Raw genomic sequence first — 10,444 nt, forward strand, 5'->3', positions numbered from 1 at the left:
ACAAGGAGTAGTATAGTCTTTCTGATTCTAATTTAAATAAGTAAATTTGACAGGATGACTGTAACCTTGCTCACTGTATTGACAAAATAAAATGAGTTGTGTGGTGGAAATAACGCAAACCGTCCAGAAAAATCCCCAAAGGCATGGATTTACTGCATATGTAAGTGGGTCAACTCATGCATGAGAAATGAATGCTAAATGTAAATTGGTTGCAAGACTGTAGACTTTAGGTAGAACTGAATCAAGTGATAACATTAATATTTTGATAGGGATGTCCTCTCATGCTTCTCTTTCGAAAACAACAAGAAAGCTCAGCATTACAGAGAAATAGTTAAATAATGTATTTATGTAAACTATGAACAGTGTCATTGCACTCCAGAATCAAAGGCATTGCATTCATTTATGTTGCTGGCAACTGTAAATTTTAAGTTGAACCTGTATTTGGTTAAACCTGTATTTGCTTTGATGGGTTGCTTTACATGATATACACTTCAATTCAATAAGACTGCTCTATTCCTTGATGAGCAAAATGTTCAATCCAACCTAGAAAAATACTTCTTGGGATTTTCCTGGGTAAAAATAATAATAAAATAGAATCATCTAGTTAGGGAATACAAAAGAAAAAGATAGAATTTCTGTCTCGCTGGCTTAATTTTCTATTTGTGTAGCATTCATATTGCAAGGCAAAGCTTCTATGAAAGGCATCAGCAGTTTAAAAAACTACTACATAATCTTCAAATATGTAGCATAACATTTCATGGACTTCATTTTTAATCCACACTAATTGCCAGCTTGTTGACAGATGGATGAGTTACAGATACATATTGACCTAAAGGTTTACGTCTGTACTTATTTATAACTCTGAAAATTCTGATTGAAGGTTAAAACAGCTATGTAAATGTGAGGAATAAATTGTCAGGTATGCCATTTCCACATTGCTGTGCTATTGACTGTATTGCATATGCATATACTCTTTGGGCAGTATTTAATGGAATGAAAAATTCCAAGCTATAGCAAAGACAACTATGAAGTGTTTTGTGGTAACTGTTGTAAGCACCTGTCCATTGTCTGACCAAAGGACATGAGTCTCTCTTTAAACACTAGTGACTTCAAGACTTAACCTACTTAGAAGGTTTCTTATATTTAAATAAATGGCTCTATGTTTTTCTGTTGTGATACTAAGCAGGTGAATTATGACAAAACCCCAAATTATTTTTCCGGTATCCTTGAATATATTTTAGTGGTGTCTAAATAACTAATTATTTTTAATGAGTATGTACTTTTGAAGTCAGTCTTTTTTACATATAGAAAAAAGAGAATGAAAATAAAACCTCTTCATGGCAGCTCAACTTGGGAGCTAATTAAAATGAGGCTTTTAAAATGGGAAAAAATTAATTAGCCAAAAAGTTGAGAAGTAGGAATTAGCATCTCCAGAGATCTTTGGATAGTTAAATGCTTGCAAGGAAAATATAATTTCTTATTTCCTTGTTTTATTTCATTGTTCATTGCCTGCTTATCATTTTACCTTTTAGTTCCATCTTACCTAATGCTTTTGTGCTGTGCATTAGTTGCTAAGGCACCATCTTAGGTATTAAACCTCCTGCTGAAGAACAAGATACTCTGCTTCTTCTAATAGCATCTTTAATCTTGATCCCTGGAGATTTTAATGTCTCACCCCTATGATGCTCACAGGCTTCATTGACCTTGACAACAGGAGTATCTGTGGCACTCTTTTATTTTTTTCTTTTTTTTTTTTTTTTTTTTTTTTTTTTTGTTTTGTTTTGTTTTTGTTTTGTTTTTTGCATGTTAAGACAAATTTCTGTGATTTTGTGATTTTCTTAGGCTTCACTGTAATACTGTATAACCAATGACTGAACTTTTTAACCATCCAACCATCCTACACAAGAAAAGTTTACTTCTCCAAGCAGTAAATTAGAGTGACACAAGATTGCTTTCTAACCCTTTCTGCTCTTGTAATTATTTAAATAATGATTCAGTTACAGAGATATTTCTGTACTTTTTTTTGGAAGGCACTTTGTCTCATACCAACACAGTCTCACTGTTAGAAACCACATTATTTTAATGGAAAACTGAAGGATGTTTCTTCCCCACTGCTCCCTCCCCAGATCTGCCTTGAATTTCTTTCTCTCCTGTCTTTCCTCAGTTGGTGAATAGTGACCTAGTTCAGTCCCCGCAAAGGACAGTGTATAAAGGGGGAGATGCTGAATATGTCACTAAGTAAGCCAGCCACAAACAGAAAATAGAGAAGGTCTGAATGTCAGGCCCTAGTGGACTTTGGGAAAATATAGTCTGAAGAAAATATAATTTCAGAGGTGGCTTTTTTGAACTACAAATCTTTTCTGAACTACTCCCTGCTTGGGTCTTGCCTTCCTTTTTTCTTTACTGAGAACAGTGGTGTAAAGTGAACCCATACCCAGTTTGGCCAGTCTAGCCCTTTTCTAGCTGTATAAGGAAAACTATACTCTTGAGCATGTGACTTCTGTTGCCAAGGTTAACTGATTTTTATGGGGTTTGGCATAACAGGAGAGCTGTTCCCAGCTTTCACAATAGTGAGTGGGTATGTAGCTGAGGAGGATAGTGTGGCTGGTGTGGGTTTTGGGACAGCAGAGATGGTCTTTGAGGGAGGACTGGAGGATTGTCTTATGAGGAACCTGTGGCAAGACCCAGAGTCTGTACTGGGGCAAGGTCTGGGTGTCTCCAGGCTGTGCCTCAGTGTGCCAATACTGGGCAGGGATCCTACTCTCTCCTCTTATCATTAAGTGGGACACAGGCACTTGGTCACCTTTGAAATTAAGTGAGGTTTGCTCCCATTTTGTTCCAGAGCTGGAGCCACTCAGTCCCTGCTGTTCCCTCAGGTACCAGTGATGGAAAGTGAAGGATTCAAAGGATCTGTGGAGGTGCCTCAATCTCATCTCTCATGATTTCTTGCTTGCTCAGCAGAAATGCTTACTGTGGTATGAGATGGGCTGCCCTTGGCTGCAGTGTTGTGAGAACAAGAGGAAGGGCTAAAGGTTTTATTTGCCTGTGCCAGCAAGCTGTAGACATGACCAGGGCAAGGGTAGTAGGCATGGAATGAGGTCACTTGTTTGGCATTGCCTTTTGTTTAGTGTTTCTTTCTGCACAGTGCGTGTTTCTGGCTAAGATGGTAGCTGGCATGCTGTCTTGAATTGAGTTAGCAGTCAGGGTCCTTTTCAACAGAAATGAAGTGGATGAAAGGCTCCAAAAAGCTTGGTGGTGATGGAAAATTAAGCAGAATTATCAATGAAGGTGACGGCAAAAGTTATAGAAAGCTGACTTTATTGTGGGATTGGAGATCAGATGATCAGCCTATATTGATAATTGGTGGAAAAAATACTCAGAAGACACAAATGAGCATTGAGCTTTTGGTATGAAAAGAACCTCATTAAACGGAAAAAGTCTATAAAGTTACAGGTAGAATATAACTGCAGAAGTGAATGTGATTATGTACAGTTTCTTATAAGGCAAGGACTAGGAGCAGGAAATGTAGCAGTCAGGCACCATACTTAAAAGCAAATTTGTGGTATATAATAAAAACTTGGAACTCATTAATATAGGAGCCAAGGAAGACTAGAAGCATAAACTACATTAAAAGAAAGATTAGACAAGCTTGTGAAAGTTAAATTAATCAGGAAATATTGACTGTTGTTATCCAAATGCAGTGACAGGGTCAGTAAGGCTCTGGTATGCTGATAGCAGGAAACTGCAATGATCTTAGTGAGGAGAGGCTGTTCCACAAGTACTTGCCTTGGCATGTGACAGAACCATGATGGTGTCATCGGTGAAACCAATGAGTCCATCAGTAAGCTTAGAAATAGCCTTGAGCTATTTCTAGTCACAGCCGTGACTACCAAGTTGTGACCAACCCGTTGTGTCCTTGGTTAGCCATAACTCGCTTGAGTGTACAAAGTTAAAAAGGATTAAAAATTATGCACCTGACCCTAGACCCCCTCTGATATTGGTGGGCTTCATCCATGACATCTGATTGTCTTCACAGGCTTTCTGTTACAAACCAGAGAATATTTCTGAGCCTTGAATGGTGAATTTTTGACGAGGTGGTTGAGATGCAAAGGTAACTAAGATGTGATGGGTATTCCTTACCTCCATGCAAGTGTTTTTGCATGGCATGGAGTTGAAAGACAAACTATTAGTCATGAGTAAGATGCATTTGAACCCACTAGGATTTTTTACTGGTTTTCAAGTGAATCTCCTTATCATGTTGCCACGCTTGCCTTGGCACTGCAGGACCCTATTGAAGCATACAAAATGGATTCATAAACTGAATGATGTGCTCCAACCAAAGTGTATCCAGTCTATTGAACCAGAGTAGGGCTAGGCCATAGCTGCTTCCCCCTCTTTTAAAATGTTTTATGTCCTTGGAACCATTTCATCCTGGAGATCTGCTCCTGTTACACTGCAGAACTTTCTGATGGAAACATTGCTTATATTATCAGGCTTAGAAATGAGACATCACTTTGAAGTTGTGTTCCCTTGAGACCTGAGTGTGATGCTAACTGCAACTCCAAGCTTTAAAATTCAGAAAGAGGAAGGCTGGAAATAGTGGGCTCTGAAAATCAGATTGTTGCATGACCTCTGTTTGCCCTGTCAAGGGGTCACTGTGACTTGTCTGGTGCATGCACTAAACTTGTAATTTATGTTTGTGGAGGATGTCAAGAGGAAGATTCATGCCTGGATGTGCAGGTGCTCCATTAGGACTTAGAAAGACATGGATTGATTAGGTGGTTATTGCCATCTGCAAAATTAGCCTGGTCAGAGACCCCTGACAGGGAAGCTTGGTGTATAAGCAGTGAGCCAGGCTGCAATTGATAAAGCCTCAAAATGTTGGCAGTAGATAACAGATATCTATGAGAGCTATCACATCTGAAGTTTTGGGGATGCCATACTGCATCTGTCTGATGTTGGAACTGAATTTTGCCAGGTTTTTTTGTGTCTGGGTCTGCAGAAAATAAGCACACTGTGTGTGTGTGTGTGTGTGTGTGTGTGAGATACAGGAGGGAGGGGAGGGTAGCCAGAAATTTAGCTGGTTTCTGTTGCTTTTGGGGCAGTGTATAAATATATGCCAGATGTATAAATGAGACTTGGGAATTGAGTATATCCCACAGGTATAAATGAGACTTAGGAGTTATCTGCTATGCCTGTGTCTGTCGGAAAAGATATTCCTTTGGTTTAGAACAGCATGAGGAACTTGGGGAATCCTAGGAAATCTGCTCCATGTGGGCAATTTGTTTATATTTTGCAACATGACCTTTTCTGACATAACTCTAAATAAAATGTGCAGGTTGAGAGCTGAGGCACACAGTCCTTCTCTGTTAAACTAATAAAGCTGGCTGTTAGAATGTATCCCATGGATCTGGCTTTTGTTCACCTGTGTATCCTGCTCAGTGTTTGATTTCTATTCTCAGATATGTACTGCACAGAAATGGAGCCATTTTCTTAGGCTGTTTCTTACTGGTTTTCAAGAACTGGCTGGAGAGAGGAGAGGGGTTTCAGGAAGTGTTTTCTATTGTATAAGCATTTTTACTCACTGCACTTAAGAACATTGCATTGTAAAGGCCACTGGGGCAGGTCCTTAGCTGTTGTCAGTATTTGCTCACAGAAATCTTGTCATGCATATTTTAAGCCTGATCTTGAAAGCTTTCAGATTTTTTTGCCCTAAGTGTCTATCCAGGTGTTACCTGAGGTGTTTCTTGTTTGTCAGACAAGTTCTCTTAGACATGATTGAATGTATGGATCAACCATCACTGATTTGTATGAAGATGGGGCAATACATCTTACTACAACTGGATTTGGGAAGTCGAGTCTTTATTCCTGATTTTTCTGATGACATTCTTTGTTGCCTATGTCAAGCTACTTCAGTTCTGTTTCCTTTCCTATACAATGGAAATAATTGTGCTGAGGGCCTTTGGAAAACTCTCTGAAGTTATAAGGAAAATGGTAGAACAACTGAATGGTATGGCTGCTGGTTGTTACTTGTGTGTGTAAGTTTTGGAAGTGGTAAATTGGGAGCACAGGAAACAGTGGAGGTAGTGTCTTGAGTCATCCACTCTAGTCTTCTCCTTAGGAATGGCATATCATAAGAGTTTTCAAAACACATGTCAAACTCTGTATTAATCTAATTACAGCTTTAGCCTACGCTTTTTGAAGACAGTTCCTTAATTTCACCTGCTGCAGGTAAAAAGCCTCATCCAATTTTCACAAAATAGTTCTTTATGGCAGGGCGACCATTGTCTTTTTGTTTGCATGGCACTTCTGCCTCTGTTATGTGTTGAGAGAGGTGTCATTCTCAGACTTTTGTTACATGAAGCTGAACAAATGAGTAGTTTTCATGTGCCTTTGCAAAAGTCTCACTATTCCACAGTCTTGACTCTGACTGTTCTGGTGGGAACTCACTTTTTTTTTGAGTACAGAGGCTGAGAGTGTTTTTCATGCTACTGTAAGTGAGATTTAAAAACTACCTGATTAATTTCAGGATTTTATTTGATTTTCTTCATGGCTGTTTTGGTAACCTGCAATTACTATGTGATTAATTTGGATATGCAAGTACCTCTCTTTCCAACTATCAAACCTATAACTTGCAGTAGAAATTCTCTGAAGAGCATATTTTTGCATTAAGTAATATTAAATTCCCTCTGATTGCTCCAGACCTCAAACCTGATTAGTTTTACATAGAGAATCTTTTTTCCAGCCCTACCTCATTAATAAAATTACTTAATAAAATTAATCATGGTCAGACCCTTAAGGTATTTCCTCTTGGTATCTTTCAGCACCATTCTGTTAACTCAACTTGTTAAATTATTTGTGCAATGAGCTGATCTACCTGTCTGAATTTGCAATTCTTGGATCAGTCAATATATTTTATAACTTAATACATAAACATTTTTTTTTTTGTTCTACTTCTCTGTGCCTGCCATGCCCAATTTGGTAGATTATTGGTAGATTATTGTTATTTGGTAGATTATTAACAGTCCATATAAATGACATTTATAATTTCAGAGCGCTTAGTTATTCTTAGGTTCTTTCAGTTTGGACACATAGAAATCTGCATAATAACAGATATATCAGAAATTTTAGTGAACATGGGTCATGCATCTGTGTACATAATGTGTTATGCCAATTTTATACAGAATTTTGGAAATGTAGAGACAAACGTACATTCTCATATTGGTGTACTGGAACAATTAATCTGTGTACTTGTTCCAAAGACATTTATTTATCAGGGTACAGGAGGCCAAATGCCTTGGTAGGTCTGTGTGGCGAGCTCCAAATGCCTTGCCAGTGAATTGTTAAATGAAGGGAAATCCTTTAACGTGCATGTAAGCCTTAAAGTGAGGGGATGTCCTGCTACTCTTTTTGGTTTTATTATGTCTCGTGTTCTTCACTGCAACACTGGATCTACATTACTTCCTCTTCTGTGTTCATTTTACAAACCCTTTTTGAGGGCCATGTTAGGATTCTGCTTCAGCAGACTAGAAGCAGTCTAAATCTGTGTGCATGTGCTTAGTGCTCTAGGTCTGAACTGTGACAATTTCCTTAAAAAACTCTAGAATATGTTTTTAAATTTTTCAGGAGCATTTTTGCACTGATACTTAAGGACTGTTGCCTTTATATGCCATTAGAGCAGTATCAAACCAGACAATAGAAAGCATGGCTTATTTATTCAAATGCAGTCATGCAACCCTCACTTGTCTAGAAGCAGACATATTTTTAATTGCCAAACAAAGTTTGCTTGTGTTAGAATTATTGCTCCAAATGACCTTGGCAATTTGCAGTCCCCTGTAGCTAATAGCTTTCTGAATGAAAACAGTGGACCCTGAACTCTGGAGGTGAATTAAGTAATGCTTTGCTGTGTATTAAGAGGAACTTTCAAGTATGCTTTTTGTACTCTTTGATAACAACATTATTTACTAAAATACTAAAGTACTAAAAGCTATTTAGTCTTTCTTATCAACAGTTAACCTTGATAAACCTTGTCTCCATAGACACTCAGCATTTTTTAAATTCTAATTTGTTTAGTGTGCTCCCTTCTTAAGTGAGTAGCTCACTGAAAAAATGTTGCCCTTTTCCCTTTTGTTTAATGATAGTTCTTTTAAAAGAAGCCTGCTGTCACACGGCTAGCAGTAATGTGTATTTTTTGCCTTATTTCCTTTTCCTTTTTTGTTGTACTTGTTCTTGGTTTCATTTGATTTTATATCTAGAAGTGGAAAGAGTCATTGCTTATTGAAATGGTGGTCTATAAAGACTCCTTTGTCTTTCAAACTAAATTTCTTTTTGGTATCCTGGTCTTGTTCATGTACAGGGTTTTGCTAACATCTCTGCTTTGTCTGTGCTTTCCTACACAGATACTTTCCTCACTTCCCCCTCATACATCTTAAGTTTTGACAAGTTGGTTAGAAATACTTTTAAATTAGAACAAAGGAAATCAAGGCATTTTAAACACTCTTAAAAATATTATTATTTTAAAATTTATTAAATTTTTATTAGTATTTTGTTTTTATCCTTTCCTGGACTTTCTGGCTTAATCCAGTATATATTAATTCAGTATATTTTGCTGTAATTCTGTTGTGGAAATTATGATAATAGTGATGATGAGAATTCCCAACTCCGCTGCTTTGTGGAAACCTGCTTGGCAGCATTATAAAGTAGCCTTAATAAAAAGAAATGAATTCTATTGATAAAAGTGCTAAAAGTCAATGTGGTGACAAGCTGTGCTGTCTTGAAAAGACTGTTTAAAACCCCTAAATCATAATATGATTTTCTCAAGGCTTTTTATTACTGAAATCTACAAACAGGGGTTACGTATATGAAGAGCAAAATATCATGGAAAAAATTCACTTTGCAGAACTGAGAGGAGATTTCTGCAAGTAAACTTTACTTTGAAAACGTGTGTTAAGAATAGAAACATTGAAAGTGTGAGATCTCTCTGAGTAGTGAAACAAATCTGTGGTGCATTTTTAAAAAGCAGTGCTGTTGTCCATTTTTGTCTATTTTAGACCCTCACATCAACATCTGCACACAGAAATATCTGTTATTAAGCTGTTCAAGTCATTAAACTGGATGTACGGCTTTGCAGAAAGAATGCATGAACAGAGTATCATTCATCAATATACCACAGTAAGTATCTGCCAGCTTCCTTCTGGCACTTTTACTCTGTTTCCTTCTTAAAGGAAATGAGATCATTCAAGGTAGGCTTGTCCTTGATGAAAGAGGTGTAAATTTACTTATATTTTCCAAAGTGTTATTGTTTAGGAGCTTGCCAGAATAGCTTTTTGCTGCTAAAATTTTTATGGCCAATACTAAAAAATTGAATAATAAGAAATAGTCTTAAGAATTAAATAAATGTTTATTAAGAAACTTTTTGGATAATTGAAAGCTATGTAACTGTTTGGAAGCAGATTTTAATTGCCAACTTCAACCTCTCTGAGGACAATTTATGAATTTAACAGATGGCAACTTATTAAACCAGTCCCTTAGTTAATATGGGAGACTTGATACCAACTTTTATTCTGATAGATGAAGAATTAACTGGCAGTTTAAAAATTGGCAATTATTATGGCTGTGATCTGATTGAAGTACGTATGTTTGAGCAGACCATGACTCCAGGCAGTAGTGTGTTTATTTGGACTATTAAAAGGCCCTATTTGCTAACCTTAAAGCAATTAACTTAAATATAGCACAACTGTAAGCAAATTGCAGTGAAATGCAACATGACACAAAACAGAATCAGTCTTGGCACTGAAGTGATAGTCATGAAGGACCTGATAAATGAGATAAGCAAAGAATGACACAATTTTGTGGTAAGTTATTCAAGGTAGGACAAGAATAGAATGTGAGTGACAACAACAACAAAAATTTAAGATAAGTGAAAATGTGATTGTAATTTCAGATAAATATGTATGTATAACTTATGTCTATAAAATAATGACCTCTGCACTGACCTTTACCTCTCATAAGCTACTTCTCTAAAGAAAAAATCTCAGTGCTTGGTAACAGTAAAAAAATGTATACATAAGGAATAAATAGGAAAACAACGGAAAATGAAAGAAAAGAAACCTTGATTATACATCTTTGGCAGTCCCTTTTTCCCCACAGACTTTGAATAATGTTTTTGGTTCTGGTATGTTCAAAAGAAAAAAAAAAAGTTCTGGAAAATCATCAAAGATGATTAAATTAAATTGGAGGAATGAATGAGTTCTGGTACAGGAGTCTTCAGCCTAGACAAAAGGGGTTTAAGAATTCAGAAAGATGTAGAAAGCTCTACACAATTATCATAGGGAGTTTAAGTCAGGGAGTGACTGCTTTCTCTGTCTTCTCATGCAAGAACTAGGAAGTAACAAGTGAAGCTCATCAGAAGGCAAACAAACCAAGCAGAAAGAGGTGCTTCCTT

The sequence above is a fragment of the Vidua macroura genome, chromosome 1, assembly GCF_024509145.1.
Source record: "Vidua macroura isolate BioBank_ID:100142 chromosome 1, ASM2450914v1, whole genome shotgun sequence".
In the NCBI taxonomy this organism is placed as follows: Eukaryota; Metazoa; Chordata; class Aves; order Passeriformes; family Viduidae; genus Vidua; species Vidua macroura.